The sequence below is a fragment of the Carettochelys insculpta genome, chromosome 7 (assembly GCF_033958435.1).
Source record: "Carettochelys insculpta isolate YL-2023 chromosome 7, ASM3395843v1, whole genome shotgun sequence".
In the NCBI taxonomy this organism is placed as follows: domain Eukaryota; kingdom Metazoa; phylum Chordata; order Testudines; family Carettochelyidae; genus Carettochelys; species Carettochelys insculpta.
Window position 1 is genome coordinate 5435753 of NC_134143.1, and position 9452 is coordinate 5445204.

Consider the following 9452-nt stretch of genomic DNA (forward strand, 5'->3'; position numbering starts at 1 on the left):
AGAGTGAGGCAGCCCCTGTGCCTGGAGCGGCTGAGTACGGGATGTGCCTGGGCTCTGTCTCTCTCTCTCTCTCTTTTATACTCGCTCAGCTGGTGGCCTGGCTCCAAGGGTGGCGCAGCCCCTTGTTGGACTGGCTGGAAATGCGATTCTGCTGGGAGTGCAGTTGCGGAGCAGGGGAGGCTCTCTGCCTCCCGGCACAGACCACAGCTCCAAATGCCACAGTGGGGAGAGCAGGCTGCTGGGAGACAGCGGGTAGGGAGCTAACAGGGCACCTATGGATGCAGGCAGCTGAGACTGGCACCTGGTGCTAAGGGCTGGGCTTTAGGGCACAAGGGGGAGTTTAGACTTTGCATGTGGGACTCCGTGTGAACCAGGGACCAGGGAGAAAGGATACATTTTACAGAAGAAAGGCTGCAGAGGGCTGGGTAGCTCTGGGGAGCAAGGCAGAGAACAATTACCATGGAGATCCGTGAAGGTTTAAACATTCACTGAGCTGTCAAATTGGGGTGTCAGAAAAAGCAGACCATGAGCCCTGTTTTTCTCATGGGACGCAGAGACAGCACAAAGCCTCGTGTTGGTGAGAATCCCCAGCTGGCGCTGCCCCAGATCATCTCACAAAGGCAGCTGACAAAACGCATAGGCAGCAAGATCTTGGAAAAATGCTTGTTGCTATCTGTGGTGCAATTCTTCCTCGAAACCGCACCTAGCACCTGTAAATGTGTATTTGCTGCTTAAGGTCTAATCTACACTGGAAAGTTTCACTGGCATAAAGATATCAGTGAGTGATGCGATTTCTTTTAAACTGAAATAGTTACGCTAGAAAAAGTCCTAAAGGGGTGCAGTCATATTGGTATAAGACTGACATACAGTGAAATACAAGACGTCCTGTGGCACCTTATAGACTAAAGGATATTTTGGAGAATAAGCTTTTGTGGGCAAAGGTCTATTCAGCAAGGTGGAAATGGCCCAGTATCAACAGCACTTATCAAAGAGGAAAAAACAAGTCAGATCAGACAGGGGGATGTGAGCCTTCGTCAGAGTCTAATGGGGAGATATTAGCACCAGAGCAGAGAAACTGCCTTTATGCTGTTCATACTGGGTCATTTCCACCTTGCCAAATAGACCTTGTCAGCTCTGGCCCTCCCTCTTACTGGGACCCCACTGTTTAAATACCCCCCTGAAGCCACCCCCCCACTCACGCATATGACGAAGCGGGTCTTTGCCCCCGAAAGCTTATGCTCCAAAATATCTGTTAGTCTATAAGGTGCCATAAGACTTCTTGTTCTCAAAGCTACAGACTAACACAGTTACCGCTCTGATACTTGTACTAGTAGGCACAGCTTTCTAGAGTCAAAACCCTGGCTGAGTCGCTCCTTGGGTGCCAGTCTGCTCCCCACAGGTAAGAGCCGCACACACACACACAAACGCTGGTGTTTAGAGAGGGAAATAGCCCCAGTCCCTCCCCAAGGCTAAAGTTGCTCAAAGAGTGCCTGAAAGTGCAGGAATCGATTTATTGGGCAGGCCTGAAACCGTGATGGGCCATTAGCTTGTGATGTTAGAGACATAAAAGCAAACCTGCCCCCTCCTGCATGGCAAGGCACTGCCACAAGGCCCCGTCCCCCCCGCGGGGGGTAGAACTGCTGACAAAGCGACCTGGGCCTTTTGATCAAGGGAGTCTCGGAATCGAGCGCAGTCTGATTCCTGCTCGTTACTTCTCCTTTCATGATGCGTTTCTGAGGAGGACGCCGTCAAGTGCAGAGCTGAACTTGGCAGGGAGCATTCCCCTGCTCCGGCACAGGCCAACTGCCCAGCTGCTCCCCTGCGAAATCTTCCCAGCGCTTGTACTAGCCCTCCTGCTGATCCAGGGATGGGCCCATGCCAGGCCATCAGGTATCCGGCTCCATGAACACAGGCTCCTGCACATCCCCTCCGCAAGGGCCAGAGCCAGTGCCACGGAAGGATTCCTGTGACTGATGCTGGGACCGCGGAACTGTCTTTGACAGGAGTCTGGTCAGCTGGCTGGAGACCAGCACTTGCCTGGCAGGAAAGGGCAGCATTTGTTCTCATTCTGCACTGGGAGAGAAAGCTGAAGTTTGGGAAGCTTGCAGAAGACAGAGAATCCCCCCAGAATTTGATCCAGGAACTCTGAAAAGTTTCATTATCTTTGCTGAAATAACGTTGAATCGTTTCGTTTTGCTGCCACTGACAGGTGATGTTCACCGGTCCATGTGGTATTTAACAATTGCATTAAGGTGAGTGTTCCAGTACAAAACGCCGAACGCAAGCCCTGTAACGTAGCCATGAACTGCAGCCACTATCCCGGGAAAGCCAAAAGCGAAGGGATAAAGGCTGGGCGTCCTTAGCCCATCAAAAGGAGAAAGGCAAAGTGAGCCGTCAGGAAGAGCTCTTTGTAATGCGAAACCGTCTCCCTCACCAAGAGAAATCGGTGCAGCGAGAGATATTACCTCCCCACCGCCCACAGCCACAGAAACACTGGTGTTGTCCAAGCCGCCAAGCGAGTCAGTGCTTGGGTGGGCGTCCGGGCTTCAAAGGGTTAACCCATTTTGGGCTGGGCCTCCTTAGAGATCCCTCTAGCTGTGCGGTAGTGGGTGGAACTGGCTGGTCTGTGTAAAACAGGTGCTGCAGGGACTTTGTGGCTCTGTGCCTTGGCATGGAGCCACCAGCTGTGCCCCTCTCAGTCCCACGCCCTGGGGCGCAGAGAGTCCCAGGGAGCTGCCCCACCCCGTGGACCCACAAGCACTCACAACTTCTGCTGCACCGGTGCAGGGAAGGGCAGGGCTGGCTCAGGCCCTGTGAGCTGCAGAGATGGCAAACAAAAGGGCAAGGTCCCTGATTTCCCAGGTAGAGCGGGAACCAGCTGCTTTACATGTGTCAGTCATAACTACTGATGCAGCCTGAAGTGCTATTCACTGATTCTTGAGAACCTCTGAAAGTTCATTTCAGATTACATAGATTCAGCCACTGGAGCATTGTAGATCCAGCCCGCTGGGGCCCACGTGCTGGGACGTGGACCCTTGGAGACCACCAGACAAAAGATTCAAGATGGACACTGCTAAATCCACATCATCCCTCTGAGGGAGGGGCCCCCAGTCCAGACAGGCTTAACTCCTGAGCACCGAAGTACAAAGAAAGTCCCTGTCAGGGCCCCTCTTACAGCTTTTCATACGAGGAGGGAAAATTCCATCTTCTCCAAGGCCTTGGCCCACCGCCTGAGCCAGTGGGTCACTGTGCTGAGCTTCCATTTGTCGCAGTCCCAGTAGGAAAACCCACCATCACAATATGGGTGTTGGCCGTCTGGGCCTCCGCTCCGTCTATCGTCCTGGCTGGGGTGGAGCCCCACCGCCCTTTGTGAACCTCAGCACCGAAACTTTTCTCACACAGCTGCAGAGCTGAACATCTGTATCTTTACTTACATACACGATACAGATACGCATGTAGCACACATAGATTCAGGGCACCCTCAGCTTTCATTTCACACCTCACATGGCACCCCAGCACAATATCTGGGGCCAATGGCCACACTAGGCATATATATTTCCAGACCCAATACAGAAGTCCAGCCACGTGACACCCACCATGCAAAATTGATGCAGGAAGCGATGCCAGTAACATCACTGAATGCATCACTGGCCTTCCCACACTTGGCTCTGGGTCACCACAGCTTCTAACCCAATGTTAGAAGTACCAATGTTCAGTTTGAATGGCTTGTAAAAACCTTGCTTGTCCACCACAAGCTTCCTCCATGCAGTTACAGGCTCCGTATATCCTGCTACCAAGTCACAACAATGCTTAGTTGGAACAATAGCTGTGGGTGAGGACAAAGTCACAAAGCTCTGCCACCATTTCAGATTTGGGGACAAATTATGCCTTCAAATCAGTGGCACTGCTAAGGGCACCCGCATGGCCCCTCAGCATGCCAATATTTTTTGGCTGACCTGGAACAGCGCTTTCTCAGTTCTCGTCCCTCAGCGCCCCTCCTCTACCTGTGCTACACTGATGAAAACCAAAAGCAGTCAAGTAGCACTTTAAAGACTAGCAAAATAGTTTATTAGGTGAGCTTTCGTGGGACAGACCCACTTCTTCAGACCATAGCCAGAAGGAAAACAAGAGAACACCACTGACCATCACATACAGCCCCCATCTAAGGCCTCTCCAGTGCATCATCAGTGATCTGCAACCCATCCTGAACAATGATCTTTCACTCTCACAGACCTTGGGAGGCAGGCCTGTCCTCGCCTACAGACAGCCTGCCAGCCTTAAACAAATTCTCACCAGCCACTACAAATCACAAACCAGTGACTCTAGGCCTGGAACCAGCCCCTGCAACAGTCCTCGCTGCCAGCTCTGCTCACATATCTAGGCCAGTGACATCATCACAGGACCTAACATCATCTATACCATCAGGGGCTCCTTTACCTGCACATCTACTAATATAATATATGCCATCATGTGCCAGCAATGCCCCACTGCAATTTACATTGGCCAAACTAGACAGCCTCTCCGTAAAAGAATAAATGGACATAAATGAGACATCAGGAACGGAAATGTACAGAAGCCTGTGGGGGAACATTTCAATCTCCCTGGACACTCAGTGGCAGATTTAAGGGTGACAGTCCTGAAACAAAAAAGTTTCAAAAATCAAATGGAGAGAGAAATCTCTGAGCTGCAATTTATTTGCAAATTTGACTCCATTAACCAGAGACTGGGAGTGGCTTGCAGCTTACAAAAGCAGTTTCTCTGCTCTGGGTGCTAATAGCTCCCATTAGACTCTGACCAAGGCTCACATCCCCCTGTCTGATCTGACTTGTTTTTTCCTCTTTTGATAAGTGCTGTTGATACAGGGCCATTTCCACCTTGCTGAATAGACCTTGTCAGCTCTGGGCCTCCCTCTTACTGGGACCCCACTTTTTAAACACCCCTCTGAAACCACCCCCTCCCATGCATCTGATGAAGCGGGTCTTTGCCCACGAAAGTTTATGCTCCAAAATATCTGTTAATCTATAAGGTGCCACAAGACCTCTTGTTGTTCTCGAAGCTACAGACTAACACAGCTCCCTCTCTGATAATTGCCATTGTCCTTTCACATTGCTTTGTGTCATACCACCCACTGGGTTTAACATCCTTGGAACTCTGACATTTTGGGGTTAACTGGCTGATGCCTTTCTGTGCACCATTAAGTTCTAACCTCCATCTCACTGCCTGGGGGTGCCTTTCCTTCTAAGGATGGCTTCCTGACACCCTGCCAGTCAGCATATGCCTTTGCTGTGGCCTTGGGGGGGCAACACACCTCTCCCAGTGCCCATGTGGGGCTCCTGCCCTCTGCCAGCGGTGAGGCTCTGGGAGGTAGCTCTGTGGTTCACCCCAGGGCAGCAAACAGACCCTGGGAAACCTCGGAGCTGCTTACACAGACAGCGTTGGCTAGGCCAGACTTCTGCCAGTGACTGAGCTGCTGCACGCTCGCTCCCCTCCTCCGCCCTGCACTGTGCCACCGTTCCTTTCACGCAGGCTTTATCCTGCTGGAAGGGCTGCGTGCGCACTCTTCACATATGTGACAGACCCTGGCGTATCAGCCCCAGCAGCTGGCAGCTGCCCTGGCTAGACAAAGAGCAAGTCGGCAATGAGAGCCCAGCCCCCAGCCCCCTATGCGGGTGGCACAGGAGGATTGCACCTGGCATTTTGCCCCCACAGGCTTCGGGCTTTTCTCCTTGCAGGGATATATTGGTTTATTTATAATCAAGAGCCTGAACATCCCCTCATCTGAGCCCCAGCCCTTGTCAGACCCATCGACTGGCTGCTCCAGCCAAGGGGCACAAGTCTGCAGGCAGCTTTCGGTCAATGCGGCTGCGCAGGAGGCTGGAAGGACAAGATTGTATTGAACCATCTGCCGGAGACCTGGGCCACAGCTGTGTTAGATGAGATTAGAGGCTCTGCCTTTGATGGCTCCTCCTTGAGCACCCTCCTGTTGCAGGCTACAGCAGAACAGCGTTGCCTGCCTCAGTTTCCCCTGTGTTCACTCACAAGAGGAGTGTAGTGTCACGACATCCAGGACACCCTTTGGACAGGACTGTTCACCTCCACCAGCACAGCACTTCCCCCAAGCCCCGGCAGTAAAACCAGTCTCCAGTTCGCACAGTGACACGAACCACGGCTGTTTCCATTGCCAGGTGGTGGTGGTGGGGGGGTCACCACGGCCATTTCCACTGCAAGGTGGTGGGGGGTCACCACAGCCATTTCCATTGCAGGGTGGGGGTCAACACAGCCATTTCCATTGCAGGGTGGGTGGGGTCACCACGGCCGTTTCCATTTCAGGATTGGGGGTGTCACCGTGGCCATTTCCATTGCAGGGTGTGGGGGGGTCACCACAGCCATTTCCATTGCAGGGTCGGGGGGGTCATCAGGGCCATTTCCATTGCAGGGTGTGGCGGTTCACCACAGGCATTTCCATTGCGGGGGGGGGGGGGGTTACCATGACCATTTCCATTGCAGGGTGGCGGGAGGTCACCACGGCTGCTTCCATTGCAGGGTGAGGCAATCATAACGGGGCTGTGATGGGGCTATCTTTGCCTAGCCTGCAAAGAGCTGAACAGCACTAAGTGTGGCTGTGCAGAGGTGCCGTCGTACCCTTGGGTGAGCTAGACTTCACCGCCCTTCTCCAGTGCCTCAAAAAAAAAAAAAAACCCCACTCCCACTGCTGTACAGTACTGGAGACCCAGAGCTCGGTCTGTAAGGAATTTCAGCAAGGACTGCCCACTGCCAGCTGCCCTACATTCAAGTTCCAGGAGGAACTAAAGAAATGAATTTAATGAAATAACTGGGTAAAATCTTATGAAGAAACAAGCAATCCAATTCTTACAACAGAACACAGCTATTCTGTAACTCAGAGACAATGGCCACAGTTACAGTAAACATAAATAAAAAGAAGAAACCTAAAGGTAAAATCTGAGCAGTTCAGTCCACACAGAGTCAGTAAGAAAGGACCGAGGTCCCAAGAGTTGAGATTTAGTTCACCAAAGCCACAGTTTGTGCCTCTGATCATCAAATCTGCACCACATGCTGAGTCTGAACCATCTCTCCACCCGCTTGTAGGGAATCCCCTGCGGCAGTCCAGGCAGCCTCTTCCGCTGCGGTGCACCACTGCTCGGCAGCAGCTCCCTGGGGCTGCATCTACACTAGCAGATAAATTCGAATTTAGGGCTGTCGATTTGGTATTACCAAGTGCTGGTCTTCACTGACAATACCACTAGCTGGATTTAGGGAGCACTGATAGCGAGATTACGAAATCCCAGTTAGCTGACGGGTGCAGCGTCAAGCTCGAATTGAGAAGGTCGATTAAAAGCCAGTGTGGAAGCGCCATGTCCTACAATCGAATTTATTGACCTCCACAGGAGTCCCCGTCTATCCCACAAAGTTGTGCGTGCTTTACCTGCCTCCCAGCTCCCTGCTGCTAGTGGGAGCTGGGAAACTGACCAGGCTGCTGCACTCCTGTGGTGGGGGCCAGGCTTGAGCTGTGTGGGGCCAGGCACCCGGCTGCAGGGCAGCTCAACCTGCGCACGAGGCCAGGCACCACGCGGCCAGGTGGCTCAAGCTGCACAGGGGGGGCCAGGCACCCTGCCACTCAGTGCCTTGAGCCGGCATGGGGTTAGGCACCCCACCCTGTGACCAGGTGCCCCCCACCAGCAGGCTCCAGCAGCTTTTTCCACCGGAGTCAGTGAGTGGCAGAGGTTTGGTTTTCTTTTAAGGTTTTTTTTGGGGGGGTGGAGGGAAGTGTTTTTGGTTTTTTTTGGGGGGGTTGTATTCGGGACGTTGTTTTTTTGGGGGAAGATGGGGTGGGAATAGGGCTGGGGGAGCCTGTGGGGAGGGGGAGTAAACCCTCACATTTAAGGGACTATGGGGAAGAAGAGACAGCCCTATTAGTCCATTAAAAGGAGGGTTTACTGTACTAGCAGCAGCCGGGAAATTGACCAGGGCCGCTATGTTCTCAGTTTCCCAGTCCCCCAAGCTGCTGAACACAGAAAACTGACAGCACTGCTGGTCCTGGCCCAGAACGTGGGGCTGAGGGAACTGTGGGATAGGTTCCCACAATGCACTGCTGCAGCAGTCGATGTTTGGTGATCATAGAATACTAGGACTGGAAGGGACCTCGAGAGGCCATCGAGTCCAGCCCCCTGCCCCAATGGCAGGACCAAGTACTGTCTAAACCATCCCTGATAGACATCTATCTAACCTGTTCTTAAATATCTCCAGCGATGGAGATTCCGCAGCCTGCCTTGGCAATGATGTCAGTGTGGAAGCAATGGGTCGAATTCGTTGGGCTCGTGTGGGAAGTGAGGATACTCCAAACTGAATTTAGAAAACCCGGCATTATAAAAATCTATTGTAATCATCAGAATTTATCTTGTAGTGTAGATGTAACCTGATTATACTAGCCAGTTAACTCCCAAGTGAACAGGCTGAAAGAAATAGGACTGCTAGAAGATACAAAAAAAACCTGAGAATATGAAGCGGGGCTTTGCTCACGGAAACTTATGCTCCAAAATATCTGTTAGTCCCTCAGGTGCCACAGGACTTCTTGTTGTTCTCAAAGAGACAGACTAACACGGCCACCTCTGTGATACAGACAGAAGGACTCTCTCCCCATCGCTACACTTACACGGACGCTGAAGAATCACACTGAGAAAAGTAACTAAAACAGTTTGGCTAACGTCAAAACAGCCATGTAGACAGACAATTACCCCAGAAGGAGGTACTTCCCCTCCCAGGTTCCCTTTGCTCTAACTAGCATTGCCCGTGATCCCTGGTGGGCGGCTAACAACGGGCTGCAAAGTGCTGCTGAGTGTAGAGCAGCCTGCTGTCTGCTGTGGCTCAGCTTCTCCCAGCTCACACAGGCCTTAGAGAAGCTTCTGCCCTGCCTGCTCGTGCATGAAATCTGACCCCAAACCGCTGGACCCAGCAGAAACTTCTGGGTGGAGTGGTAAATCTGCCCAGCAGCAGCATCACTCTCACCACCCTCCACAGGGGTCTCTGAAAGAGATAGCTTGCTATTAGGTGCGTGGGGGCAGGCGGTAGCAGAAGGCGATAGGCTGGTGAGGTAGTGGCTGAAGGGGCACAGGGTGCAGCCAGCAGAGCGGCTGGCGGATACGAGCAGCAAGCCCGTGCTCAAGCAGTGCAGCGCTCCAGCAGTGCAGCCTCGTGAACCCCCAGCCCACCCGGGTGGGAACTGACTTAGCAGATGCACATCCGAACTCTGGGGCTGCTCCGACCAAAGGCAGCGACTGCCAATGGCGGGCAGAGGGGGCTTGGCACATCAGTGGAACTCGTGGGCTGCTGGATTTAAGAACCCCGTGGGTACAGGGACGGTGCCCAGATTAGCAGGTTTATATTTGTGGGGTTAGATTAATGCTGGTATCTCCCTGCTGCGATTTCCAGTTTCT